The sequence below is a fragment of the Entelurus aequoreus genome, linkage group LG23, assembly GCF_033978785.1.
Source record: "Entelurus aequoreus isolate RoL-2023_Sb linkage group LG23, RoL_Eaeq_v1.1, whole genome shotgun sequence".
Taxonomy (NCBI): Eukaryota; Metazoa; Chordata; class Actinopteri; order Syngnathiformes; family Syngnathidae; genus Entelurus; species Entelurus aequoreus.
In genome coordinates this window covers 34474087-34487098 of record NC_084753.1, presented here as the reverse complement: position 1 = coordinate 34487098, position 13012 = coordinate 34474087, and the positions used below count along the sequence as shown (strand labels likewise).

General features: G+C 39.5%; 1 protein-coding gene across 4 annotated transcripts in view; it reads right to left on the bottom strand.

The window, feature by feature from the left end:
- LOC133640437 (transcription factor IIIB 90 kDa subunit-like) overlaps positions 1-13012 on the bottom strand; it is a 172808-nt gene that overhangs the window by 85847 nt on the left and 73949 nt on the right. The gene's annotated exons all lie outside the window — the stretch shown is intronic.

Below are 13012 nucleotides of genomic sequence, written 5' to 3'. Positions count from 1 at the left end.
CTACGGCCCGCGGGCCGTACCCCCTAGCGTCCAAAATCCGGCCCGCGGGAAGTCCCAAGTTAAATAAATAAATAAAATTAAAAAATTAAAAACATTTTTTTTTTTTACATTTGTCCTTACTAGTCCATTTTCTACCATCTCCTAGCCACTCAGGCAAATCATATTGTCTAAAAATGCATTTTACCATCGATAACGTGACATGCAACAAGTGCGCTCTTTAAGTCAATTAGTGCACGAGGAATATATATGTATGAATACATATATATATATATATATATATATATATATATATATATATATATATATATACACACACACACACACATATAGACACATATACATATATACACATATACATATATACATGGACATATACACACAGATATATACACATTTACATATACATATACACACACACACACACACACATTTACATATAATATACGTAGTAAGGGTCCTTACAATATTGCAGTCTAAAACATGAAAGGTGTCGATACACACAACTATAGTTGCATATTACTCACAGATACAAAGTCTCTAAAACAGAATACAGTTACAAAGTATCCAGTAACACACGTGTCCGCATTATTCAAACTTACTGTGTCACAAACTTCCCTTAAAAACCTCTAAAGGCTTAGTGGCCACATGCGTGGACAGCACCTTTTAGCTCTTATTTCCAAAATTGTGTACACTACTGAATTGGGGGCTTATGGCCGCTTATGTGGACACTTATACTGCCATCTGGTGGTGTCAGAAGAGTATAACATACAATGGAATTTGAAAAAATAAATAAAAAAATAAGAATTAGCATGTCACTAAACATGAAGTACACGTTTGTGTACTTTTGGACTAAGTACATCATATCAAAAGATGATTCTTAGTTTTTATTCTAATTAGGGTCCAATAAGCCCAAATAGCAAAGAGAACTTTAAAAAAAAATGTAAACAAACAGCTTGGGCCTTAAGAGGTTTAATGAAGTATTGTGGAACGAAGTGTGGTCAAAAAATCTGACAATTTCACTTCAACTAATAGGTTTTTCGTACCAATTGTTCCGAGTAATTTCATTAAATGAAACCCTTTATAACAACCACAAAATAAAAGTATGTGTATTTTGTGCCGACATCGTATCGGATTATAATCGTTATTAGCCTAGACTCAAGGCTCCAACATCGGTATCGGAAGTTAAGAAGTTGTATTGCGACACCCCAAGTGAGAAACGCTTTTAAATTCTAGAAATAACTTGTAAAGTGATGTTATTTGTTCGTTTTTATGTATTTTGCATTGCTTTTTGTACGTTCAACTGAAACGATTCCCTTGGAAAAGTGTTTTGTGTTCATATTTTTGATAAATTGCATTCAAATGATTTATTATGAGTAAAAAATGACCTGGTTTCCACTGTAATGTGCATGCCAGGCCACTCGTTGACGATGTCGCATCGCTTAAAGTGAAACCATAACAGACTGTAGGCTGTCAAAAGTAAAACACTGTAGTACTAAGACCTCCACACGACCCTCAGGGGCCACCATGCAGCAGCGCTTCATTAAGCAGAACCTTTCCTAATCTTAAACCCCCCCCTCAATGAGGAGTTAAAAAAATCCCGTTGATCCGCTCGGGTCACTCGCTATCAGGCGGGCCCAGCCCTCTAAGAACTTCCCGTGCGTAAAGACTGAGTGGAGATAAGAGCCAGCACCGAGACTCAGGATAAGACAGGGCCCCTTTGTCGGGGGGCACTCATGTATGGATCACTCAACCACCGCTTTGAGAGCAATAAATTCTATGCCAAGGTGCGTGAAGCTCACAATTTGATGCAAATACTTTTTTATTGCCTTTTGAAATACACAATGTCATAACTAATCCCTCAATAACAGCAATATTCATCACTATTATATTCTTGTGCGCTAGCTTTTTACTGTATCCTTTTTAGCGACACCGCATACAGCAGGGGTGTCCAAACTACAGCCCGCGGGACGTCATTAGTTCGACAAAGCATTAAATACCAGGCATTCTCTGAATGCTACACATTTGCTGAAAATGTGAGTAAATCACATCAATGACCCTCGAAAGCACTTTGAGATAATAGCACAGCATTTAGCTGTATGACACAATATGACCAAACAACCTTCCCTAGTCATGGTGCAAAAAAAAAAAAAGGCAACTGACAAAGGTCAACACACAGTCACATAACACCACCTGCTCCCTGAACATTGTGGATAGAGATGTCCGATAATGGCTTTTTTGCCGATATCCGATATTCCAATATTGTCCAACTCTTAATTACCGATTCCGATATCAACTGTTACCGATATATACAGTCGTGGAATTAACACATTATTATGCCTAATTTTGTTATGATGCATTAAACAATGTAACAAGGTTTTCCAAAATAAATCAACTCAAGTTATGGAAAAAAATGCCAACATGGCACTGCCATTATTATTATTGAAGTCACAAAGTGCTTTTTTTTTTTTTAACATGCCTCAAAACAGCAGCTTGGAATTTGGAAAATGCTCTCCCTGAGCGAGCATGAGAAGGTTGAGGTGGGCGGGATTGAGGTGGGGAGGTAGGGGGTAGAGGGGGTGTATATTGTAGCGTCCCGGAAGAGTTAGTGCTGCAAGGGGTTCTGGGTATTTGTTCTGTTGTGTTTATGTTGTGTTACGGTGCGGATGTTCTCCCGAAATGTGCTTGTCATTCTTGTTTGGTGTGGATTCACAGTGTGGCGCATATTTGTAACAGTGTTAAGATTGTTTATACATCCACCCTTAGTGTGACCTGTATGGCTGTTGACCAAGTATGCATTGCATTCACTTGTGTGTGTGAAAAGCAGTGGATATTATGTGACTGGGCCGGCACGCAAAGGCGGTGCCTTTAAGGTTTATTGGCGCTCTGTACTTCTCCCTACGTCCGTGTACACAGCGGCGTTTTAAAAAGTCATACATTTTACTTTTTGAAACCGATACCGATAATTTTGAAACCGATACCGATAATTTCCGAGTTTGTATTTTTTGTTGTTGTTTTTGAACACTGACTTTTTGCAGTGTACAATGCTGCTTTTCCCCTCCATCATCCTCCTCCTCCTCCTCCAGAGGACACTGCAGGATGACGACACGTTCACGCCATGATCTTCACTCTGACTCAGACGCTGCTCATCAACGGGACAAAGACCGCCCCAGTCCAAAAGGTAGACTAATAATTCTTCCCCTGGCCTTCAGCGGGTCAGACTAGACCACCGAGTACCGAGTCTGTTGCAGCCATGTTGTTATCTGCAGGTCTAATCAAAACAAGCACAAAGCAGGTGGCGGTGTGAGAGCTCCTCCAGGACTGCCCCCCCCCTTTCAGAAACAAAGGCCAGGCAATAAATAGAGTGCGAGACTCTCGCTGACACGGGCGGGTCGGGGCGAGCCCATTAAAACGTGACCCGGTCGACCTTGGTGGAGCGGACGCCCACTCAACCACCTGCTCCCCCCCCTACCTCCGAGACCGGGGTTATTCGCGCAGAAATTGCTCGATGGAAACGCCTCCCCCCCCGAAGCCTGATGGTTTGTGCGGGCAACTCCAAGTCAATGCTCGTGTTGCGCAGGTTTAACCGTGCCATGTGACACCCCGTCATGGCGGCGGGGGACGCCAAACATGACGACTTCCTTCCCGTAGAGCCCGAGGACGCGCATTAAGTCCAATCATAACTGCTAACGCGTCCACAGAGACCCCGTCCTCCACTTCCACAGCTCCCGTGTTCCTCTGGTGCGGCCACATGTCATCATCGTCCCAGCTGCCCCCGAGGACATCATCAGCGACCATTAATGAGTAATGAGCCATTATCAATTCAAGGGGGGGTTGAAAAAGACGCTTCAAGGTTTAAAATGATGATTTAACACAAAGCTGTGCGTCAAATATTCATTTAACAGGTGCTCACGTTTAAAGGCCTACTGAAATGAAATGTTCTTATTCAAACGAGGATAACAGATCCATTCTATGTGTCATACTTGATCATTTCGCGATATTGCCATATTTTTGCCGAAAGGATTTAGTAGAGAACATCGACGATAAAGTTTGCAACTTTTGGTCGCTGATAAAAAAGCCTTGCCTGTACCGGAAGTAGCATGACGTCACAGGTTGTGGAGCTCCTCACATCTGCACATTGTTTACAATCATGGCCACCAGCAGCGAGAGCGATTCGGACCGAGAAAGCGACGATTACCCCATTAATTTGAGCGAGGATGAAAGATTTGTGGATGAGGAAAGTGAGAGTGAAGGATTAGAGGGCAGTGGAAGCGATTCAGATAGGGAAGATGCTGTGAGAGGCGGGTGGGACCTGATATTCAGCTGGGAATGACTAAAACAGTAAATAAACACAAGACATATATATACTCTATTAGCCACAACACAACCAGGCTTATGTTTAATATGCCACAAATTAATCCGCATAACAAACACCTCCCCCCTCCCGTCCATATAACCCACCAATACAAATCAAACACCCGCACAACACACTCAATCCCACAGCCCAAAGTACCGTTCACCTCCGTAAAGTTCATACAGCACATATATTTCCCCAAAGTTACGTACGTGACATGCACACAGCGGCACGCACGTACGGGCAAGCGATCAAATGTTTGGAAGCCAAAGCTGCGTACTCACGGTAGCGCGTCTGCTATCCAACTCACAGTCCTCCTGGTTGTGTTGCTGCAGCCAGCCGCTAATACACCGCTTCCCACCTACAGCTTTCTTCTTTGCTGTCTCCATTGTTCATTAAACAAATTGCAAAAGGTTCACCAACACAGATGTCCAGAATACTGTGGAATTTTGCGATGAAAACAGACGACTTAATAGCTGGCCACAATGCTGTCCCAAAATGTTTGCACAATCCGTGACGTCACTCGCAAACGTCATCATACCGAGACGTTTTTAGCATAATATTTTGCGGGAAATTTAAAATTGCACTTTACTAATCTAACCCGGCCGTATTGGCATGTGTTGCAATGTTAAGATTTCATCATTGATATATAAACTATCAGACTGTGTGGTCGGTAGTAGTGGCTTTCAGTAGGCCTTTAAAGTCCAAGTCTAGATAAGGTCCTTTAAAAAAAAATACAAATAAAATAAGATAAATAAATAAATAAACTTTTTCTTGAATAGAAAAAGTAAAACAAAATAAAAACAATTACATAAAAAATAGTAATTAATGAAAATGTTAGTGGACCAGCAGCACACACAATCATGTGTGCTTCAAGGACTGTATTGTTCTATATCAGGCCTGGGCAATTATTTTGACTCGGGGGGCCAAATTTAGAGAAAAAAATGTGTCTGGGGGCCACTATATCTGATTTTTAGGAACACTAATACAAAACCTCACAATAATGTCTGATTGAATGCTAAAAACGTTATGACAGACCGCCTTAAAAATGGAATAGAATTTTACTTTTTTTTTTACTGAATGAGGCACTGAGAATGTACATGAAAATAAAGAATGTGGGATTTACAATATTAACTATGAACAATAAAACACTGAATATTGACAACATAATGAACGTCACACCCCCTCTCGATCAACATATTTTACAATCAAGCGAAACAACAAAAATGCAACAAACTCAGCGAAACAAACATAACAAAAAAAACACCTACAATCTGATATATCTGGGATATCACTAAGCTTTAAAACTTTGTTGTGAAAATCTCCACACTGCTTGGTGCTTCCTCTGAGCTGCTGTGACTTAGATGACCATAGTAACTAATTAGATGACCACAGTAACTAATTAGATGACCATAGTAACTAGTATATCATGCAAAAGCGCCGATTCCAACCATTGAAATACTTAGTATAGTTGAAGACTTACGGTCATTTGACAACATCCCTGCACATCATAATGGCAGCTACGCTTTCCATCTTAAAGATCGAAAAAAAATTGGGGGGAATGTCCGGCGGGCCAGATTGAAAAGATTAACGGGCCGCATGTGGCCCCCGGGCATTAAATTGCCCAGGTCTGTTCTATATTGTAGGAACCACAAGTTTAATAACGGAAAGAGACAGCCCCTTTTGTGTGAATGAGTGTGGATGGGGGAGGTATCTTGTGTTTTTTATGTTGATTTAATAATAAAGAAAATAAAAAATAAAAATACATACACTACCGTTCAAAAGTTTGGGGTCACCCAAACAATTTTGTGGAATAGCCTTCATTTCTAAGAACAAGAATAGACTGTCGAGTTTCAGATGAAAGTTCTCTTTTTCTGTCCATTTTCAGCGTTTAATTGACCCCACAAATGTGATGCTCCAGAATAGGGATGATACTCGAAACCGGTTTTCCCGGTTGTTTGATAAGAAAAGAACCGAGTCCTCAGACTCGAATCCCTTTTTGAGAACCGGTACCCGTTATCGAGACCACTATAGTAAAGGAAAAGAGTTGATTCTTTATTAAAGATTAAAGGTTTGTCCTCTGCATTTGACCCATCCCCTTGGGGAGCAGTGGGCAGCAGCGGCGCCGCGCCCGGGAATCATTTTGGTGATTTAACCCCCAACTCCAACCCTTTGTTGCTGAGTGCCAAGCAGGGAGGTTATGGGTCCCATTTTTATAGTCTTTGGTATGACTCGGCTGGGATTTGAACTCCAACCTACCGATCTCAGGGCGGACACTCTAACCTTCGAATCCCGTCCTGACCAGAAATGCTCCGTGGGACATCACAAGAAATGGCGTCACGTAGCTCAGTCATTAGGCGCAGATAGCGAAAGCAGGAAAACAATGGACGGGAAAAAGCGCTCCAAGGTGTAATAAAGTTGAAAACAAAAGCTATAATCCATCGAATAACTTTACTGAGAGATTTTAGCAGGGTAAAACACATGACGAACACTTTTACGACCAACCGGAAACATAGCAACCAGGCTAGCAACGCACCTCCTTTACGGCAGCTGTCGCAACGTTCTTAAAACAACCGCAGCACATACATATACATACAACATATCTCCCTTTTTTAACTGTTGTTTTTCTTTCCTTGTAAACAAAACAAAATCACACTGTAGATGTGTTGTCTGTCTAATTATAAATAATGCAGACGAGGCATGTTGGCCGAGTTCTTGACGTTTACTTTCACAGCGTGGCAACATGCAACACTTTTCGGGGCTACCGCGCATGCTCGTCACTCCCGTTGTATGCTGGGTAGTGTAGTTGTTATATTCTCTAGCTCAGTGGTTCTCAACCTTTTTTCAGTGATGTACCCCCTGTGAACATTTTTTTAATTCAAGTACCCCCTAATCAGAGCAAAGAAAAGAGATACAGAAGTAAAATACAGCACTATGTCATCAGTTTCTGATTTATTAAATTGTATAACAGTGCAAAATTTTGCTCATTTGTTGTGGTCTTTCTTGAACTATTTAGAAAAAAAGATATACAAATTAACTAAAAACTTGTTGAAAAATAAACAAGTGATTTAATTATAAATAAAGATTTCTACACATAGAAGTAATCATCAACTTAAAGTGCCCTCTTTGGGGATTGTAATAGAGATCCATCTGGATTCATGAACTTAATTCTAAACATTTCTTCACAAAAAAAGAAATATTTAACATCAATATTTATGGAACATGTCCACAAAAAATCTAGCTGTCAACACTGAATATTGCATTGTTGCATTTCTTTTCACAGTTCTTTTTGACAGACATTTTAGTGAGGGTCAAACCATCATGGCATGGGGGAAACTCTGGGTTTATGGTAAGAATGGAATAGCCTACTTGATTTGATGTTCAGTTTATGAACTTACTTTCATATTTTGTTGAAGTATTATTCAATAAATATATTTATAAAGGATTTTTGAATTGTTGCTATTTTTAGAATATTAAAAAAAAATCTCACGTACCCCTTGGCATACCTTCAAGTACCCCCAGGGGTACGCGTACCCCCATTTGAGAACCACTGCTCTAGCTCATAACATTTTTCCCCCATAAAGAAATAATGTTAACTCAATAAAGTGTATTTCTTTTTTAGCTTTAACTTTTCATTTTTTAGCATTGTAACCACATTTGCAAAGAACTTTTCTCTTCATAGAATTTTCTTTCAATAAAGAAATAAAGTGCAAAAATGTCAAAGCATCGTAACAAACAGTTATGTCAAATAGCAGCAGAAGTGCACTTTTTGGAGAGCTGTATTATTTTCAGTTTTGTGCCCAAGGGACTGATTTTATTTAACACTATATTATTATTTATACACCTATAGTGATCACAGAGACAGGTTGTTTTTGTGTTACTGTATATATTTGTTTCTCTGAAAAATCCCACTTAATATACTTTGGGTAACAACAGTCAATATTTATTTTAATTTTTTATTTTTTTTAGGTGGGTAACAGTCAATATTTATTTATTTGATTTAATTTTTTTATTATATAATAAAAGTGAGCTTTTGTTAAACCAAATATTGTGTTTTTTTTTTCCATATACAACAACCTATCTGGACTCGATAAGAGAATCGATAAGGAATCGGTTCGATAAGAGGATTCGATAACAGGCTCAAACTCGATAATTCCTTATCAAACATCATCCCTACTCCAGAAACTCAATCTGCTCAAAGGAAGGTCAGTTTTGTAGCTTCTGTAACGAGCTAAACTGTTTTCAGATGTGTGAACATGATTGCACAAGGGTTTTCTAATCATCAATTAGCCTTCTGAGCCAATGAGCAAACACATTGTACCATTAGAACACTGGAGTGATAGTTGCTGGAAATGGGCCTCTATACACCTATGTAGATATTGCACCAAAAACCAGACATTTGCAGCTAGAATAGTCATTTACCACATTAGCAATGTATAGAGTGTATTTCTTTAAAGTTAAGACTAGTTTAAAGTTATCTTCATTGAAAAGTACAGTGCTTTTCCTTCAAAAATAAGGACATTTCAATGTGACCCCAAACTTTTGAACGGTAGTGTATATATAAAAAATAAAAAAAATAAAAAAAAGTCTTAATTAGTCCATTAGAAGCTCCCAAGACCGCAACTGAAGACAAGTGTCCAAAGTGAAATCCATCTTCTGGATTTTGCAGGATCACTCTGTGCTGATGTGACAAAGATGGTGACCCGGGGTCTTATTAGCACATCACAGAGGCCATCATGAAGGCAAGGGACTGTTCCTTCCCCGTCCGATGACGTGGGCCTCGGTCAGAAGTGAGTCAACAGAGGTTTACAGATGGCACAAGTCGTCTGGGGAGCCGCGTCACTCTCTCCTTTCCTCGCCAAGTGCAGCCGAGCATTTGCACAAGTTGAAGAAAATAAACTTCTTCGCGGGACAAGAAGGCACTAAGAACGTTAACGTGGTGCCCGAGCTCATTGATTGGACTACAGTGTTGGATCCGTACGACTCTAAGTGTGCGGTACGAGGCTCCTTAAGACCTCTGTGACACGGTGAGGGGACAAGAGCGAACACGGAGGATCTCTTTTTCTCGCGTAGTGACACCATACTTGCCAACCCTCGCGATTTTCCCGGGAGACTCCCGAATTTCAGTGCTCCTCCCGAAAATCTCCCGGGGCAACCATTCTACCGAATTTCTCCCGGACAACAATATTGAGGGCATGCCGTGAAGGCACTGCCTTTAACGTCCTCTACAAACCGTCGTCGCGTCCGCTTTTTCTCCAAACAAACAGCGTTTGTTTCACACAAGTGAATGCAACGCATACTTGAGCAACAGCCATACAGGTCACACTGAGGGTAGCCGTATAAACAACTTCAACACTGTTACAAATATGCGCCACACTGTGAATCCACACCAAACAAGAATGACAAACACATTTCGGGAGAACCTCCGCACCGTAACACAACATAAACATAACAGAACAAATACCCAGAACCCCTTGCGGTACTAACTCTTCCGGGACGCTACAAAATACACCGCCGCTAAAAACCAACACTACACACAGGAAAACACCAAAAAACTCAAAATAAGTCACGTCGGGGTGTGACAGGTGGTGACAGCACACCTACTTTGAGACAAGAGCTATAGTGATGCATGCTTGGTTATGGTTTGAATTCATATCCAACACTTGCAAGAACAACTTTTTACTGTCAATATCGACTGCTGAGTTTCATTTTTTGATGTTTTCTGCTGGTGGTGTGCCTCCGCATTGTTTCAATGAAAAAAATGTGCCTCGGCACAAAAACGGTAGAAAAATACTGCTCAAGACAATTTAAAAGTGATTTTAAACTTGTGTCACTTCTCTTTTTTTTTTTTTAAAGGGACATAGATTTGCGTATCATCCGCATAAAGATGACATAATATATTATTTCCGCTAGGGCTGGGAATCTTTGGGTGTACCACGATTCGATTCAAAATCGATTCTTGGGGTCACGATTCGATTCAGAATCTTTTTTTTTTTCAATTCAACACGATTCTCAATTCAAAAACGATTTTTTTATTTTATTTTTATTTTTTATTTTTATGAAAACAATACACAACAATACCATAATAATGCAATACAATTTCAAAACCAAACCCGACCCAGCAACATTCAGAATAGCAATAAACAGAGCAATTGAGAGCAATTGAGGACACAAACGTGACACGGAACAATCTAAAAGTAGTGAGACAAAAATAAATATTATCAACAACAGTATCAATATTAGTAACAATTTCAACATAGCAGTGATTAAAAATCCCTCATTGATATTATCATTACAAACATTAATAAAAAAAAAAAAAAAAAAAAATGAACAATAGTGTCACGGTGGCTTACACTTGCATCGCATCTCATAAACTAAATGTCTAATGATAATGTCAATGAGGGATTTTTAATCACTGCTATGTTGAAATTGTAACTAATATTGATACTGTTGTTGATAATATCATTTTTGTTTCACTACTTTTGGTTTGTTCTGTGTCGTGTTTGTGTCTCCTCTCAATTGCTCTGTTTATTGCAGTTCTGAGTGTTGCTGGGTCGGGTTTGCTTTTGGAATTGGATTGCATTGTTATGGTATTGCTGTGTATTGTTTTGTTGGATTGATTAATTAAAAAAAAAAAAGAAAAAAAATGTATAAAAAAATGTATAAAAAAATATCGATTTTTTAAAAATGAGAATCGATTCTGAATCGCACAACGTGAGAATCGCGATTCGAATTCGAATCGATTTTTTCCCACACCCCTAATTTCCGCCTTATCAAATATAATCGCCCAGCCCGACTTAAGACATTAACAGCCCAGCAGCCACTGGCCAGCTAACAAGCTACGATCCTGACTAGAGATGTCCGATATTATCGACCTGCCGATATTATCGGCCGATAAATGCTTTAAAATGTAATATCGGAAATTATCGGTATCGTTTTTTTTATTATCGGTATAGTTTTTTTTTTATTAAATCAACATAAAAACACAAGATACACTTACAATTAGTGCACCAACCCAAAAAACCTCCCTCCCCCATTTACACTCATTCACACAAAAGGGTTGTTTCTTTCTGTTATTAATATTCTGGTTCCTACATTATATATCAATATATATCAATACAGTCTGCAAGGGATACAGTCCATAAGCACACATGATTGTGCGTGCTGCTGGTCCACTAATAGTACTAACCTTTAACAGTTCATTTTACTCATTTTCATTCATTACTAGTTTCTATGTAACTGTTTTTATATTGTTTTACTTTCTTTTTTATTCAGGAAAATGTTTTTAATTTATTCATCTTATTTTATTGTATTAATTTTTTTTAAAACGACTTTATCTTCACCATACTTGGTTGTCCAAATTAGGCATAATAATGTGTTAATTCCACGACTGTATATATCGGTATCGGTTGATATCAGTATCGGTAATTAAGAGTTGGACAATATTGGAATATCGGCAAAAAAGCCATTATCGGACATCCCTAATCCTGACTGATGCGCGTGTAAAGCAGCAAAATGTTCCATGTTTCAAGTATCTACAAGGAACACAATTAACGCTGCATGTCCTCTGGTGTCTGCTCCTCTATGGCGGAGTGAGTCAAACACCACGGGAGTTTCTAACATTCATCACGCAGACTGGCAGCAGATGTATGGAGCTTTAAAGTGACCGCAAGTGTGCTCGACTTAACGGGAAGTCGGTTGCAATAAACTACAACAAATTTAAAAAAAAAAAAAATCTTTAAAAAGACACTCGTAAAAAGAATAAAGGACTGTGGTGAATCAATGAGTCATTTAAAAAAAAATCTTTTGGCCTTTTTTATCTGAAATGACAACCTCTTTGACTTCTTGACATCCGAGTCTTAGGCTAACAATACACACTTAGATGAAAGGCTTGCTTGTAATGACAAGGTCCACTGCATACTTCAAAGATGGAGCTGGGGGAGACCCATTAACTGCCACACACACACACACATACTGGTTATCATTCGGAATGGGGACCAAGTTTTTGATCATCACTTGTATAAAAATGTTTTGGTAAAATGTCCACTGCACAGTTAGCTCATACACGTCTTTAAATCTCTGGATTGATGAAGTAATGTGCTGGGGACCCTGGGGAAAAAGACTTAAAATGGTTCATGGGGACCAAAATTTAAATCATTTTTTTAATTTTTCATTTGTACGTGACTACTGAGGACCATTTAAAAAAAGCAACAAGTGCAGTACCAGCTACACTCAAACTAACTAGTAAACATGTTTTATGGGCCAAAGCTTAAAAATCACTTAGGCATCTTCAGAATGGATCCCACTATCATTTAAAAAGGGTTCCTGTTTTTTTGTCCCCATACCGTCAGAGGTCCCCAAAAAGGTGACTGTGTAAACAGAGTGATGTCCCCATTAAGTAAGCATTGCCAGCACGCACACACAACACACACACACACACACACACACACACACACACACACACACACACACACACACACACACACACACACACACCAAAGAAAGATGCGTCCTCTCTCTAATCTGACGTCCCCCCCGGTGAGATCAAGTGCGAGAGGAGTCATCTTGGAATGACATCATGACAGACATGGTGTAAATGTGCGTGCGGGTCACGTATTAAGCATGAGCTCACTGGCATTAAAGGGTGAGAGGGGGTGGGGG